Raw genomic sequence first — 14,018 nt, 5'->3', positions numbered from 1 at the left:
AAGTAATATGATATTTGTTTCAGTCCCTCTGTTCCATTCCAACGTTATAATTACAACGTAAAAGATATTTATTTAAGTTATAACACAAAAATGAAAATGTGTTTCTGAAGTTTTTATTTAATAAAAAATATATCTTTTGTCTTTTGTTTCCATGTCAATGTCCGACGGTATCAGTTTCATTCTTATGCTTTTAAAATTTGTTTTTATTCTGTTTTCGTGTCTTCGTATTTCGTGATGACATCTGAAGTGTCATTCAATTTGTGTTATTATGCGAGACGTTGTTTTGTTATACTAACAGAAGAATTTATGAAAATAATTTCGGTAGAAAAATACACATAAGTACAAATAGACAAAATACGTCAATAATCATGAATGTGGTAAGGGAGTGTTGTGGTGTGAAAGAAAATGTAGGGTAGTTTCGAACTAGTCAAATCCATTAAAAGTAAATAAACGGCCTTCGGGTTGGTAATCAACCTCACAACCCACATGATAGAAAAAGAAGAGCAAAAAGTCACCAACCATAACTGGGTTCCAAACATAAATTGCGGGGTTGAAAGGGCTCGCGGGTACGAGTAAAATCGGGTTATAGAATCATTTATCACCTTCAGATGTACGTAAACACTATTTCATACCCGATACATTCAGTTCAATACTTCATATTCCTCTGCCAACTCCGAAACTATGAAATTCTTAATACAAATCCGAAATACTTTCAAAAACTATGAAGAATTCAATTTCGTCGGAAACCTGCTGGCAATGTGCCCAGTTTAAAAATGTAAGTTTCAGATACTGGTATTACTAACGAAATGGAATAAAGACATTGCCTACATAATACAGGGTTTTAGTGACATCGAAATCGGGGATGACTCAGCTCATTCTACAGTCATTCATTCATTCTGAGTTACTATGAAGTTTCGTTTTGACGTAGCATTTTACATTGCAAAAGTATGGAGTTGAAAATATTTATAAAAAAATACCATTCAACTGCTCCAATATATCGGCAATTTTATTATGCAAGATAATAATAAGTCAAAAATAATAATAATTAATATTAATTTGTAATAAAAGTAAATGTTTTTATGTTCAAATTCAATTTGTTATATTATTCATATTTGAATATTGAATAAGCAGACCTCCTGTCGGTTTTTACGACATGCCAGGTAAACAGCTGAAGGTATTCTGTTTTTTTCCACCTCACACAGAAGCAATAAAATATAACCGAAGTGTATATAAAAAAAAATATTATTATAAAATAATACCTATATTTCAATTAAATAATACATCAATTTATTTAAGTAATATGATAATCTAAGTATTTTTCACGTATGCTCAACAAAGAATAAAAAAGTATTTCAAAGTATTTCAGTAACATTTCAGAAATCAGGATAATTTATTCAACGTTATTTAATTACAAACTTTTTGAAAGTCAATTTATCATTTTTGAATCTACGTCATTTTGCAAGTTGTTACGGCTGAGAAGAAATGACAAGAAACTGCAACAGCAACACGTCTTTTGAATCAATGTAGGTATACATTACAAGTTTAGTTATGTTATTAAATAACTTGTAATGTATACCTACATTACATTACATGTAATACCTCTATGCAGTTATAGAGGAACACATTTTAAAGCAACCATTTGTATCATTTAGGTAATCAAATCAAATCAAATCAAATATACTTTATTGCACAGAACTACTTCAACAATCAGACATAACACATGAATACAGTACAATTTGGGCGGCCTTATTGCTCTAGAGCAATTTCTTCCAGGCAACCAACAAAAGGAAACAAACATTTACAACTTGGATGCGGGATGGTGCAACAAAAAATAAATAAATAAATACCTAAAAGTAAAACTAAAGTTAATATAATAAATACTCTATACTATACGTACATATATTAATAAATACTCAATTTAATATAATCCATATATACTAAAAATATACCTAACCATAATCTAAAGAAAACTATAATAATAAATAATAGACTATACACACACATACAGGTATTGAAATAAATAAAATACATCATACATAATAGTAATATCCTAAGAATATCCACATAAGGATTCAAAATGAGCTCGCAACTGGTTTTTGAAGCTCTGAAGAGAGTTAGCGACTCTGATGGAAGCAGGTAAGGAGTTCCATAAGCGCACAGCTTGCACAGTAAAAGACTGGCCGTAGTAATCAGTTCGGTGGGTGGGAGCTACCAATAGCATCCTAGTGCACGATCGAGGCAGCCGTTCGTGAACTTCCGTCCTCAAACTAAAACGCTCTTTGAGGTAAGGGGGAGTATTGGGATTATGGAGGATATTGAAAAGGAGTGAGAGGATATGGGAATTTCGCCGAAGTCGTATAGGGAGCCACTTGAGCTGCGCACGGTACACCGACACATGGTCGAACTTACGCAAGCCAAACGCGAAGCGGATGGCTGCGTTCTGCAACCTCTCGAGTTTGTTGAGCAGCTCTTCAGTGAGATCCAAATAACAAACATCGGCGTAGTCAAGGATAGGAAGAAGAAGGGACTGGGAGAGAGCAATTTTCGTCTTAACGGGCAGGAAGCTACGCAAGCGCCCAAGGGACCTCAAGGAGGCAAAAATCTTCCTACTGACCTCGTTAACTTGGCGTGTCCAGGATAACGTCCTGTCAAAAAAGACGCCCAAGTTTTTGACGGTCTCGCAATAAGGTATAACAGTACCCATGAAGGAAACAGGGGAGAGACAAGGAAAATCAATTTGAGCAAGCTGCCTGCGACCACCAATGATTATGGATTGCGACTTACCGGGATTGACTGAAATACCATGTTCAGACGCCCAAGCCGCAATAGCCACTAAATCACAATTCATGACACAAACAGCCTGCTGAATACTTTCCACAGGTACATGGGTGTAAATCTGCAAATCATCCGCATACAAGTGGTAGGAACAGGTAAGACTCTGGGAAATGGAGTTAATAAAGATGGAAAATAGGAGTGGAGAAAGGACGCCACCTTGTGGGACTCCAGCCGTGATGCTGCACCAGTCAGACAACATGCCGTCAACCTTGACGCGCTGCCGACGACCCTCAAGGTAGCTACGGAACCAATCTGTGACGGATGAGGAGACGTTTAATAATTTTAAAAAGGACAGTAGGACGTCAAAATCAACACTATTGAACGCATTGCTAAAGTCAAGGAGAGTAAGCAGTGTCACTTCCTGACGCTCCATACCCATGCGGATATCATCGGATACCTTGACCAGAGAAGTAACTGTGCTATGCCCCGGACGAAAGCCAGACTGCAATGCGTTCATTAGATGACCTTTGGAGAGGAAGGAAAACAACTGGTGATGAACCACACGTTCAAGCACCTTCGATAGGAAAGGAAGTATGGAGATGGGACGGTAATGGGATAAAGAAGATGGGCTAGATATCTTGGGAATAGGGACTAAGAAAGAAAGGGTAATCAATAATCTTATAACAAGCTTTTTTTACATAAAATTACCATCTTTCATAGTTTATCGACGCCTTACAGTGAAATGCACGTAAGCACCTTCTAGAATAATCACATGCAAATGTAATTTTTGTTATGGAAATAGACAAGCTAGTCAATACGGGTCAAAATTTGCCCCGCGGACCCTTGACACTACCCGATGGCACCACCGGTAGTGTCAAAGGTATTATTTCGTGCCCATGGCACCACCGGTAGTGTCAAGGGTATTATTCCGTGCCCATGGCACCACCGGTAGTGTCAAGGGTATTATTCAATCAGCAATCCTTTGTGGTCTCATTTGGGTCGTGTACTAGGTTCAAGATAAATTATGAAATTCTGATTACTAAATAAAGACAGATCTAAAACTAACCAAAAACATTTTATTTTTTCTATTTAACTTATTTATGATTATGATTAAGACACACGCAATAATAAGTCCGACATTTTGACAAGTTTTTCTATGACGTCACAGTGTGCTTTTTCATACAAATTCCATAGTCATTTCGAGTTTTGACGTTTAGTAAAAAGTAACTGATTTAAGTAGTTGGAAACTAGCCTATTTTTATCTGGAATGATATATATATATTTTTTTAATCTTTTATAAAAAGGCGCTTGCGTAGTTTTCACTATAAGGCGGCGTTATGCGATTGGCTTCGCCAGCACAACAACTATTTTTTGTATTTATTTATTTTCCGAGCACAACAATGAAAACAGAACAAAAATATCAAAAACGAAATAAGTATCAGTGTGGTTTTCACATAATCCGCTTAGTACACACATTCGATTTAATCCCACTTATATTGGCATTAACAAAGATACACACTCACTGGAATCGGCCGTTATCGGACCTTTGTCCAGGGTTGTCAATTCGGGGAAAAATTACTTGTAGGGGAAGTTTTGAGCAAACAAGAACGATGAGGGTTTTTTTGGAAAAAAATATTTATTTTCAGCCAATCCAGCCTTACTATTTGACGGAAATTCAAATCGAAAATGACATGACTTGACGGCTTTGACCAATTAGCCTCCGTGGCCTCCGTAGTCTAGTGGTATTAGCGTTCGGCTCACGATCCGGAAGTTCCGGGTTCAAATCCGTGGGGACATATCACGAAAATCACTTAGTGATCCCTAGTATGGTTAGGATATTACAGGCTGGTCACCTGATTGTCAGGGTTACTATTGAACCGCCAAAGGCTTCTGACATGGCTCATGTAACGACTACTTACTTACATCTGTAAGTAGTAACCGGGATCAAAGGGTTAACGTGCCTTCATAAGCACGGAATGTCATTTACTTAAATAAATAATATAGGTTTTGGAAAACATTTTATATTACAGTATTTTGAGCATTTTACGCATTTGACAACCCTGGCTGTATCCGATTGTCGTGTCGTCCGTTGATCCGATTCTGAATGGTGGCGGATAATTACTCCTGAATTAGTGTCGGTTCGTCATTGTAAGGATGATTATACCCCGCTTTGTTACGGTGTTTGGGATTTTCTCAATCAGGAATGGATAGGAGATGTAAGGGTGAAGGTATATAGTGGAATCAGTATAGACATATTATTAACGGCCTCTGTGGTCCAGTGGTTGAGCGTTGAGAACTCTTTCTTCTATTCTGTGGTTGTGCGCTTCCGTCTCTCTTCTCATCTTCTTCTTCTTCTTTTCTTCGTATCTTTATCTTATCTTTAAGGGTTTTAATCACAACGGCATGCAATAAGATAGGTATGACAAAAGTAACAGTAAGAGACAATGATTTTCGAATTTGTTCTGGAATTCATGTTTGGATCATAAATTATTATCACGGGCCCAGCACTGAAGGAAAACATCATGAAGATACCATGTTTGGACTGGTTGGAAGCAAGCTTAGACAGGCAGTCGCTTCCGTAAAAACTTTTTTTTGACGTCCAGTATTGTAGATTATCTGACAAATGGGGAGCGCTGAAGGCTCTCACCCGGTAATCCGTAAAAACCGGACCTGTAAAATCTTCAGGTTAGGTAAGCGAACCTTGTGAGAATCGGGATAACGTTAAGGAGATTCTTCTTCTATCCTGTGGGTTGTGAAGTGGATTACCAACCCCATCAACCCTGATGTCAGGGTTATTATTGAGCCGCCATAGGCCCCTGACATGACTCATGTAACGACTACGTACTTACATCTGTAAGTAGTTACCGGGACCAACGGCTTAACGTGCCTTCCGAAGCACGGATCATCTTACTTTTGGACAATCAGGTGATCAGCCTGTAATGTCCTAACCAAACTAGGGATCATAAAGTGTTTTTTTTTGTGATTTGTCCCCTCCGGGATTCGAACCCAGGACCTCCGGATCGTGAGCACAACGCTCAACCACTGGACCATGGAGGCCGTTGTTAAGTAGATGACAATGATAAAAGTAGCAGTAAGTTGTATCTCGACCTTCACATATCGTATTAAGACCATAACAAAAGGCACATAACGAATCAATATGGTAGACCCACATTGGACCGATGGTAAATGAAATCTAGGAACAATACATCATTCCAATCTACCGATATCCGCCCTCTTTTAGTTTGGGGGAAATGTCGGCAAATAAAGTTAATGGATCTACCCTTCATGGGGACATACGGGCCATTTAAACGATGAACAAATAGCCCCCCTAGTTAAATGTTCCCAAAGTAAAGGACGGCTAGAAAAGATGCCAAGTTTCGGTTTACTTTAAAGCTTTGTCAGGTAAGGTAAGCAAATTAAAATGCATAAGTTGTATTAGCGATTCAACTGTTTAGTAATCTGTGATATAATCGCCGACATTCGGCTGTGTCGAAACTCGAATGAGGGTTGAGTGCTCTTTATTTATTTAATTAGTACTGCCTTATGGTTTTATTATTATATACAGGGTGTTAGTGACATCGTAACGAAAACTTTGAGGGGTGGTTCAGGCCATGATTCTGAGTTGATATCAAGTAGAAATTTCCGTCGCAAAAGTATGGATTGGAAAATAATTAAAAAGAAAAGAAAAATTTTCATGAATTTTTTGACACGAAATTCCACTTGATATCAACTCAGAATCATGGTCTGAACCATCCCCCTCAGTATTCGTTACAGTGTCACTAACACCCATACCTACTTATATGGCTACCGTATGTACTTGTACGGGGTGTAAGTGTCATCGTAACGAATACTGAGAGGGATGATTCATCTAATTATTCTGAGTTAATATCAAGTGGAATTTTCCATCGCAAAAGTATAGAATTGTAAATAAATAATTTAAAAAAACTAAAAAAATCATGAATTTTGCGACGGAAAATTCCACTTGATTTTAACTCAGAATCATGGTCTGAATCAACCCCCTCGGTATTCGTTACGATGTCACTAACACCCAGTATATAAATCTGATGAAAATCACAGTTACGGCGTACATAACTTACATAATATAATTGTCTTAATTTCTAAGAAAAGAAAAACAAAAAAGAAAACATTTAGCAAGTAATCATTATATGGACCATACAACAGCCTTATCCCTGACATCAGGATATGCCAATAAATACGATGCTCTGTAAGCACAGAGCACGTCTTCGCTCACATATTGCTGATGACCGTCAGTAAGAATACTGCAATGTTGTTGACTGAGTGTCGTTGGTCTGTAAGCGCTCTAAGCGGAGTTCGACTTTTTTGGAAATGAATCTATAGATTTTTTCCTGTGGAACACCCGTCCCGACAAGCTGTGGTGTGCGCGCGGAAAACTCAAAAGGGGGCGCCCTAATGGCACCTGGTGACAGAAAAATAAAACTCTCGAAATGTCATGGGACAGCTACAGAGATCACTAGAAGTGGAAATTTGTTATTCAAACTCAATCCCAATAGGGGGCAAAAGGATAAGAAGAATAATTTAATTAATAAAGAACATGATGATGAGTTTATTTTAAATAAGAAGATGTTCTCCTATTTGAGTTGTTTTTATTTAAGTAATTACGTTCTTTATTCTATAATCATCATTAATTTAAGAGCCACTATTTTTTCTAATATTATCACAGGCCAATTCTTTGATTTCCTTACAAGACACGCCGTTCGCCTTCTCTTTAATTTGTTCCATTTGAACATTTCTTGGTCCCCTTCTTGATTTTTTTAATAAATTCGTGGTCTCTATTTTATAACACCGTTGAATTCCTGTCATACTTCAGTTTGATTACCTACACGCTGTATAATTCCTTTCGAACCGAATAAATCATTCGTCCTTCAAGCTTGAGATGCTCTATGGATTATGAGACAGTGTGTCTCCATAAATTGGAAAGCACATCGAAACCGCATCACGTCAACAAACGATATTTCATTTGGAAATATCAAACCCAGAATATTGGCGCGATAGCTGATCGATAGGCGAGGTGACATTGACACCGATAGTTTGAAATGGTACTTGGATAGTCTTAAGGTGCTGATAGACTTGAGCATTCACTTGTAAAATGGCCTCCGTGATCCAGTGCTTGAGCGTTAGGGTCCCGGGTTTGAATCCCGGTGGGGAAACATAAAAAAAAATACTTTTTGATCCCTAGTTTGGTTAGGACATTACAGGCTGATCATCTGATTGTCCGAAAGTAAGACGATCCGTGCTTCGGAAGGCACGTTAAGCCGTTGGTCCCGATTACTATTTACTGATGTAAGTAAGTAGTCGTTACATGAGTCATGTCAGGGGCCATTGGTGGCTCAATAGTAACCCTGACACCAGGGTTGATGAGGTTGGTAATCCTCCTCACAACCCACACGAGAAAAGAACTTGTAACAGAACATCGAGCATTCGCCGTTTTTATATTTGTCGAACTGAACAAAGCTTATTGCTTATTGGAGATGTCCTTAGAAAAGGTTCAATACGATCTACTCTGAACCGGCGTGCGTTTATGAAGCGATTGATGAATGTGGAGGAAGCAAGAGAAGTGTGTCAGGATCGAAGCAAATGGAATTCTATAGTCTCTGCTTACCCCGGTGGTAAATAGGCGTGAGTTTATGTATGTATGTAACAACGAGCTTAGCCAAGCATAGAGCCAAACTTTGCTATGAACGTTTTCATGAGCAAGAACTAAAATGTCATCGTATTTTTCTCGTATTGTAACATTCGCACAATTGCTCATTACAACTGAATGCTTAAGTTTATCAGCACCTTTAGGCTAGTTTCAGAACGTGGTTTAGCGGTTGGCCTAGATAGGCCCAACACGCAACTGTTTAACAACCTCACTGTCTAGTCTAGTGGTTGGAATCATTATCTGGAGGTGCTGGGTTCGATTCCCAGTGGAAACATGTCAGTCACACAGGGACTGACCCTGCTTTGGTTCGCACCAAATATCATGTGCATCGCTTGATGTCAATCCATTCATAGTTTCGCGGCATTGCGAGTGCAATATTCAATATTGAACGCTTGGGTATGCTCCGTACCCTCTCCGATTGATTGAAGGAAGGAAGTATATGCTGTTTATGCTACTAAGATTAACCCGTCACTGGTGCTAATTCCTGTAAACAAAATTTAATTTTAAGTTCATCATCATCATCAATTTAAGAGCCACGCTCTTGTCGGTGTAGCATTTTCCGAATACTCTCCATGCTACTTTTTAGGGAAAAATAGGGCAGTGGTTTCCCTCTTGCCTTCCGCCCCGCAGTACTCTGTCTGACGCGAGTGGGATGGCGCCCAGAGTAGTCTATTACAAAGCCATACTAGGACTCCTGTCCTCTGCCTCTGAATAGTACTGACAGTTACTGCTGCCCTCTGTCAGGTTCCAGGTTACAGTCCCTGTGACATGCCCCTTCCGTCCTGCATTACCGTACCGATGGCTCCCATCTCCGCCTCTGCAGCCGTTGAGGTCTTCACCCGTATCCCTGGGCAAGGGTTCTACGTTATACCCCGTAGGTCTGGGTCCCTATTCGAACTCAGCCACCATCTCACTCCGGCCTACTGAAGTAAGAGGCGCCCACCCCCGCGGCAAGGACGCGCCGAACAGGAATTGCCCCAGTGGAGGGCAGAGAAGATGACTCTGTTCCCCCTGGGGCCGGGTTAATGGTCTTGTATGGAACCAAGACCAAGGGCAATTTTAAGTTATATGTGTCATTTTCTTATACGCCGAAAAGGAAAGGGACGGGCATTTTCTTTCTTTTACTGAACTTATTTATATGCATTGTGTGCATAACCCCAAAACAAAACAGGAAAATTAAACTATTCATAGATAGTTCGGCGTAGCTCGGTGGCGCAGCGGTAAACGCGCTCGGTCTGCGATTGTTGAAGTTAAGCAACTTTCGCAAAGGCCGGTCATAGGATGGGTGACCACAAAAAAAAAGTTTTCATCTCGAGCTCCTCCGTGCTTTGGAAGGCACGTTAAGCTGTTGGTCCCGGCTGCATTAGCAGTCGTTAATAACCATCAATCCGCACTGGGCCCGCGTGATTGTTTAAGGCCCGATCTCCCTATCCATCCATAGGGAAGGCCCATGCCCCAGCAGTGGGGACGTTTATGGGTTGATGATGACCAGATAGTTCGGCAACGCTCCAGTCGAACTGACAACCCATACAATAGAAGAAGAATAGTATTTTTTATGAAGTACTTCGGCAGTGTGTCCTATGCCTACCTTCAGTTGGAAAATACTGGCGCCCGCGGCTGTGACGAACGATCTTTCATTTGTTATCCCCCCGCGCGCACTCTCAGATACCAATGTGTTATACCTCTATACAGGGTGTTAGTTACACCGTAACGAAAATAAACTAGTTTTATTTTTTTTCTGACGTGACTTATTGTAGATTTGCCGCAGATGTCATTAACTTGGCCGGACAAATGGGGAGCGCTGAGGGCTCTCACCCGGTACAAAATTTAAGACAATAGGCCTGAGGGTGCCCAGTTGGGCGCGAACCTCGGCTCAGGGTGTCGTCTTTGAAGAAGAATATTTAAAAGAATTAATCGACCCTAAAGGGTCGATAGCGATAAGCGCTGAATGAAGGAAATCGTCGACCACGCCGCCGGGGTCGGTATCGGGGTTCTGAAGTAATTGGTGTCGCGATCTGGTTGGCCGCCTTTATGGCTAGAGTAATCGGGTCGTCGGGATCGTATATTACTTCGTATATTATTTCGGATAAACTAGAACATCTGCTTGATTGTACTAAAAACGATGGTAGGTAGATGGTTTTCTTGTGGGAAATTTTTGCTTAAGATTTTGATTTTTTGCTGCACCAGAATGGAAATCGAACCAATTGCTGAATAGTTCGATATAATATTGATGGTATTTTTGTTCATAATTTTTCAATTTTATTTTGAAGTCGTAAAGCCGAATGTCCTTTTAAAATACGAACCTTATTCTTTAACTATTGTGTCTGAAGCTCTCGGCCTTAGGAGTTTAAAGCATGGGGCTGAAAATAATAAAAAAAAAACTTAAGTTTTCATATTTTTTTCCGACAAGAAATTCCACTAGATATCAACTCAGAATCATGGCCTGAATTATTTCCCAAAGTTTTCGTTACGGTGTCATTAACACCCTGTAGGTATGACATCAGCTTTGTGACTCTTTCCATTCGTCTCGCCTTTTTGTAGTCGGTAGGGTATACATACATAATACTCACACCCGTGATCCCGAATGGGGTAGGTATAGCTGCAAGTAATCAGACGACTACTTGCAGTCGCTTTAGAAACAGTATCCTAAGCTGGATTTGATGATACGTATGGACAGGTGACTAAACATATTATTTAAAAAAAGGTTTTTACGAATCTTTTTTTATTCGCAATGAGCGTGATATCACCGCTTCTCTATATTCAATTATCTTTGATCCAAACGTGAATTCAAACTCAATTTTTTTTTTGTTTTTTTTTTTTTAATGTCTAATTCTGTGGTTTAGAGTTCGAGCAAAAATTCGAACCCGTGACACTGTGATGTAATCACCCGTTCTCCGAACAGAGCTATCAGGGATTTTCCCGACTGTAAAAGTGTATCGAATACTTATATATCACATTTTTTTTATCTGATTTTTTTCGATATTTCGAAGATAAGTGAATTGCACATAAATTCAGCCAGCGCTAGAGCGAAATTGATTGATAGAAATGTTCGTGACTCAATTTGTTATAGCCGAATCAGAAATATTGTGCTGTGTGCTCTATCTGGATCTGTCTTTAGTAAAAACTTGGCAAAGTGCGAGTCGAATTCGGTGTTCAACGGTTCTGTACTGCCAAATAATACTTTAAAAAAAATAAACTTCAGATCACTAATTAATTTATTAACCCCATCCCCACCACCACCCATCCACCTCACAATCCACACGATATAAGAAGAAGACTTAAAGTCGTAAGACCGAAAGTCCTTTTAAAATCCAAACTCCATTGTTTCACTATTGTGTCTGGAAATCTCAGCCGCAAGAGGTTAATTTACCGTGTTTTTTTTTGTTTTTTTTTTTATTTATTTTCATTATATCCTTAATCTAAATACATGGTTTGAATGATGCCGTTAAGCCACAGTTGTCTCGGCACCCATTCGTCGCATTAAAACAGAAAAATAAAAAATAAAATAAAAACAATAATATAAAAATAGAAAACATTAAAAGAAATGAACTCAAAAACACACACAGTGCACTGTCGTACCGAGTAGGCATAAATGCCAATCAATGCGGCGTACCTCGTATACGAGATTCCCATTAAAACCAGTTTGTCGCTTCCTCGATGCTTCATATACATCATGTTCTATTATTATTATTCTTATTATTATTATTGTTCTATTATTATTATCTATTATATTATTATTAATTGTTACAAATGTTACAAATCGTCGTCTTAGTAAAAAACGCGTGAGCACGAAAAGCTCGGTGAGGTATGGGTACACAGTTCATCTTCATCAACTCATTACCTCTGACTACCTCAATTGGGATATGTTTATGATCTTATGTTATCTCTTCTCTTCTTATCGTGTGGATTGTGAGGTGGAATACCAGCCTCATCAACCGTGGTGTCAGGGTTACTATTGAGCCGCCAAAGGCCCCTGACATGGTTCATGTAAGTAGTAACCGGGACCAACGGCTTGACGTGCCTTCCGAAGCACGGATTATCTTACTTTCGGACAATCTGGTGATCAGCCAGTAACGTCCTACCCAAACTAGGGACCACAAAGTATTTTTTGTGATATGTCCCCACTGGGAACATACCGAGATCTTATGTTATGTCATACTTATTTACGAAAAATGGTGTTTCGTTCCTGTCATACGAGTACATAGACTTACATTTATGGCAGTTATCGAAAAAATCAACATTTGAAAGTCATTTATGTTTTCTCTTCTTAGGGAAGTAGTTGATGCCATCGGGGGCAAACCTACAATAAAATTATACGTGTTAAAAGCTGTTTGTTTTTCCATAAATAAATCAAAATAAGGCACGTTCAGAAATTTATTATTTAAGGTACAGTCATGAGCAATATAATGTACCCACTTTAGGACTCTGTCGCACTAACATATTTGACATTTAGTGAGACTTACAGTTCAATTTGTCAAAAAAGTTAATGTGACATGATACCAAAGTGTATACATATTAATGCTCGTGACCGTACATACAACATTACAGTGTAACCCAATGCGCTGAATGACGAGAACTACAATATAAAAACTAATACCACAAAAATAAACAATGAATGAAAAAAGAAACAAAAAGAAAAATAAAACTATGAATAACATGAAAAACATTAAATAAAAAATACAATTTCAAAATTAAAAGGTAAACTATCACAAAAAATAAAATAATAATGGAAGAAACAAAACAGTAAACCATTAAAATCTTCTCGCAAAAAGCCAAACACTCTCTCCATGGACCAATGAATATTTTGCTCTTAACTATAGTGACATATTTATTATACACTAATGCTTAACCCTAATAGAGAACGCTACATCAATAGAAAACAAACTGAATAAAACCGAGCCAATATGGCGACTGACGCAGCGCAGACTAAAGCGTAGACAAAAGACGGATTAGCGAATTGGCTCGGCCTATCGTCTATTTACACAATGATGGAAATATCTATAGTAAATGTCGGCAGTTTGTTTACAATCCATATTGGACAGGCCTTTGGTGGCTCAATAGTAACACGGACACCAGGGTTGATGAAGTAGGTCATCGATCTAACAACCCACACGAGAGAAGAGAAGAAGACACGAAAAACCAGCCTATTACAGCTTAGAGCACATAGTTCCAACACTCATTTCTCGTATTTGGGTTTCCTCACGATGTTTTCCTTCACCGCTGAGCACGTGATAATCATTATGATCCAAACGTAAATTTGAAAACAAATTCGGAAGTGAATGGTTTAGACCCGCATTGGGATTCGAACCTGGGAACTCACATTGTAGAACTATTATAAACTGTCGTTAATAAATAAGATTACATAAAAAAGTGAATAAACATTTTTTTTGTCTTGGTTTTCCCCGAAGGGTAAGGCAAAGGGAACTATGCCCATACAGCCATGTCTGACGTATTTTTTTTCTTGATGATTAATGAAATGATGAAAGGTGATGATGATGAAACCTAAGCCCCCACCCTCGGAGTAGACTCATACTCCGAACCCCAAACGAATTAACTCAAA

The 14,018-nt window shown here is 38.8% G+C and overlaps 1 protein-coding gene across 4 annotated transcripts in view; it reads left to right on the top strand.

Annotated features, from left to right (window-relative positions):
• LOC126373760 (Ig-like and fibronectin type-III domain-containing protein 1) overlaps positions 1 to 14,018 on the top strand; it is a 216,641-nt gene that overhangs the window by 136,264 nt on the left and 66,359 nt on the right. The window lies entirely within an intron of this gene.

Source organism: Pectinophora gossypiella, chromosome 16, assembly GCF_024362695.1.
Source record: "Pectinophora gossypiella chromosome 16, ilPecGoss1.1, whole genome shotgun sequence".
In the NCBI taxonomy this organism is placed as follows: Eukaryota; Metazoa; Arthropoda; class Insecta; order Lepidoptera; family Gelechiidae; genus Pectinophora; species Pectinophora gossypiella.
Note: the sequence above shows the minus strand (reverse complement) of the source record. Positions and strands in the feature narration are given on the sequence as shown.